Source organism: Phalaenopsis equestris, unplaced genomic scaffold (genome assembly GCF_001263595.1).
Source record: "Phalaenopsis equestris unplaced genomic scaffold, ASM126359v1 Scaffold000036, whole genome shotgun sequence".
Classification (NCBI taxonomy): Eukaryota; Viridiplantae; Streptophyta; class Magnoliopsida; order Asparagales; family Orchidaceae; genus Phalaenopsis; species Phalaenopsis equestris.
Genome location: NW_018164478.1, coordinates 4,700,017 through 4,703,866, shown reverse-complemented (window position 1 = coordinate 4,703,866; position 3,850 = coordinate 4,700,017). Strand labels below are relative to the sequence as shown.

Here is a 3,850-nt window from a genome sequence, read left to right as displayed (position 1 = left end):
CTAAATTGTTTTAGTTATTTTTATAGTATATATATATATATATATATATATATATATATATATATATGCCAAATTGGATTCAGACATAAAATAATTAAATTTATATTTCAAAAAATATATTTTTCAAAATTCTCTCTAAGAGGAGAATAAATGATTACATAGTTTTGACGAAGTTAAAAATGTTAGGTAATAATCATTTTTGATTAATAATTGAGTTAAACAGTTGCAAATTACGGTCGATGACGATCTCTAGTGATTATTAGCTTTCCATTTTTCTTCTAATAATGTGGACTTGACTATTAATTTTCTCTCTTTACCTTTTCATGTTGACAATGATGTCCTCTTTATAGACCTATGGGAGGTACACTTAAAATTTCATAGCACTCATTTGGATGGCCGTGTTGATTCATTTGATGTTCATTCTTTTTATATTTAAGTACACTAACAACATTAGGATTGAGTGATCTTAAAGTTCTTTTAATTTCACTCATTGTGACTCTCAATTTGACTATAAGCATTTTAAGATTATTTCACATTACAATTAATGCTTCAAAACTTCTAATCATACTAGTGATTGATACCAAGCATATTTGAGCTCAAATCAAATCACTTTTAATATAAGTGGGTATGTATTGTAAAGATGTTTATTTTAGCTATAAATTTTCAAAAATCAAAGCCTTCATCATCGTGAATTTGAATTTAAATAATATTTTATCTAACAAACGTATAGATTCATGCTTGATCATGTGAATTCTATTATGACACATCAGGTTCAAAAGTCATTTAGAAATCTGATTAACATGACTCGTGCAAATATTAGAGTACAAATTAAATTACAAATAAATGCTATCAATTGAATGAAATAGTAAAACACTATTGTCATTCATTCAATGATGAAATCTTGTATGGTTATTAATTTTTAATACTATTTGATTCAAATTTTCCCATCTAAATTACATTCACATGATGAACAAAGAAGCTATTAAATAAAAAATTTTTGACATAATGATATGTATTCCCTTTATTTAGGTGGGTTTTAAGGCGTGGCTCTAAAGGAAAAGTGTCATGAATGAATTTTAAGTGGCAAGGCCTAATAAATGTTTATTCATAAAACAAAGATTTGGTACATATAATTTTTAATTACAATCATTATGTATTAATAAATTTTCAAATAGGGAGTGAACATGTATGAAATTGTTGGCCAGCATCACAAGGGTTTGCAGAGTTCTTGTGAATAGTTATGTTGATTGTTTAGGGACTGTACTTGGTCCCAAACAAGATAGGCTTATTATAGACACATTTATGTACCATTTAAATTATATTTATATGTTTTTTTTATAACATGATTTGTTGATAAATATGCGACATTTTCAATTATTTTTGTGAAATTTAATTTGAGTTTATTTACTGATTTTTATGATATATAAAAAATTATTTTTTACTATTAAACTTAGTATTTTCTAGTAGTCTCCTACATTTATTATGAATAAAAAAAAAGGAAAATAAAAGTGGTTTCAATCTTGCATTGCTACAATAGCTTTCAATTCTAATAATATTTTTTAGGGGCTTTTACATACATATCACTCAAAACAACTTGTTTACATCCAAAGTTTTATATTCATAGAAAAAATATTTTATCTAACTTCCGGTTATGTTTCCGTTGGGAAAGTCATTAGAGACTCCTGCTTAAATCCAGCCGTCGAAGTTTAGAAAATTTTACGTCCGTACAGTGTGTCCGGACGTCCAAATGACCAACTGTTAGGGGCGCCATGACGCCATATATGTCGGCGCAGCGTCATAAGTTCGGACGTAATATTTTTTCTGCTAAATCAGTTAGTGTGTCAGGACGTCCAAATGACCAACTGTCAGGGACGCCATGATGCCATACATGTCGGCGCAGCGTCACGTGGTGCCCTATGATTGTAAGTTCGGACGTAATATTTTTTCTGCTAAATCAGTCCTCTGTTGATCTTCCCACTGGCAGGTGGCAGCCACCTCGCCATTCTCTCTGCCTTCCATCAAAGATAGAATAAACTCCATTCCTCTTTCTCCGTCTTCCTCCTCTGTGGATCTCTCTCGCATTTTACCCACAAAAGAACAAGAATAAGAGCTGAGCTTTCAGTTCTTTCCCTGGCATAGCTTCAAGAATGCTCTACACTCTCATTTGCAAACGTCTACGGTAAATTCTGTCTTCTTCAATTTGCAAGGAAGGCTGCAACCATCGTGGTTTGGTACGGCGTTGCGCTCCTGCTGCCGAGTGCATCTCAGCCAAAGCAGGAGTCCCCGATGGGTATATTTGATAAAATATTTTTTTCTGTAAATATTGTAGTTTCAGTGTGGAATATGTAATTAGAAAAGTTTTGATTGAATTATCACTATTCATTTGTAAAATGCATTTTAATGAGATGTTTAAATCGACAATAATAGTGAACCACAATTTTGTATGATATATATATATATATATATATTATTGTACGCTCGTAAATTCATGATGGATATGTTAAAGTCTTATTATTTTTTAGGATATGAAAAATGCATTGACAGAAAAGATAACATGAGATTTATGTAAAAAATATGAATGGGCAAAAAACACGGGTACCAATCGAGTTGAAATGATTCTTTTATGTCAATATAGATTACAACAAATTTACCGACTCTTGAATAATTGAAAGTATATTACACGAGTGGGATATGACTTTCGTTAGAAAAGTGACAAAAATATTGGAGAAATGATGGTGACCCGACTGCGAAAAGTTTGATAACAACATCGATGACGACAGTGATGGTAAGACAATAAAGAACTGGTGGGGGTGATGATGGTAGCTCGGCTGCTACGATGGCGGTAAAAAGTTAACAACAGTGGAGATTAGACGGTGGTGGTCTGACGAAGGCGTTTGTCAGATGGTGGTCCGATGTCGATTAGGCAATGACAGTCCGACGATGGCAAAGGCTTGATAGCAGTGTCTAAGTAGTGTTGGTCTAGCAATAGTGGCAACGACCATATGTTGATGGTTGGACAGTAGCGTTCTAGTAGGGGCCAAACAACAGTTGTCTGGTGGCGGTAGGAGCTTGAAAGTGGTGGCTAAGCTACAATGACGGTGGTCAGACAACGATAATAGCTAATCGGTGGCGGTCCGACAGTGGTGGAACTTAGGAGCCCTAATAAACTTGAATTTCTTCAACTTTCTCTTCCAAGTCCGGTCTCAAGTCTCATTTCATGAAGGTAGTTAGATTCTATTTATAAATTTTGTGAGTGAATTCCTTTGTAAATACCACATGTACTCAGATAAATCTAAAGGATGGCTAGGAGTGATCTCTTTGATAAGATGATGTTTATATGAGTATTTGAGTGTCTTAATAATGCCAGAATCGAGTAATACAAGCTCATTGGATTCAACGCAATGATTCACTCTATTTGATTATAAGCTTGTCAAATGTCTAATCTAATTTACCATTCAATTGTCCATCCAAAACTTCCTATTACGCTAAGATATTTTTATATGGGATTGTTCTAACTAAAATCAAATTAATTTTGGCTTCATTAGGCTCGCCTTGTCGAGAAGCTAAAAGCGGGGCAATCGATTATCTTGATTTTGGGCCAGAAATATTTATTATTCAAAATAATTATATTTTATTTTTTTTAATTTGTGAGTATCAAGTATACAAATTTTATTGTGAGAGAAACTGCCGAATCACCAGACCAACATCACATTCATAATTTTTTTTTAAATAATCACATACTAAGAAAATATGGTTATAATGGCCAAAAATATTTTTTTAAAAATATAATTTAGAAATGTTGGACATCCACATTTCACTTATTTTTTTTCTTAAAAAAAAAAATAAATAA

At 32.2% G+C, this 3,850-nt stretch overlaps 1 protein-coding gene across 1 annotated transcript in view; it reads right to left on the bottom strand.

Annotated features, from left to right (window-relative positions):
- LOC110018802 (LRR receptor-like serine/threonine-protein kinase ERL2) overlaps positions 1–3,850 on the bottom strand; it is a 14,540-nt gene that overhangs the window by 10,127 nt on the left and 563 nt on the right. The gene's annotated exons all lie outside the window — the stretch shown is intronic.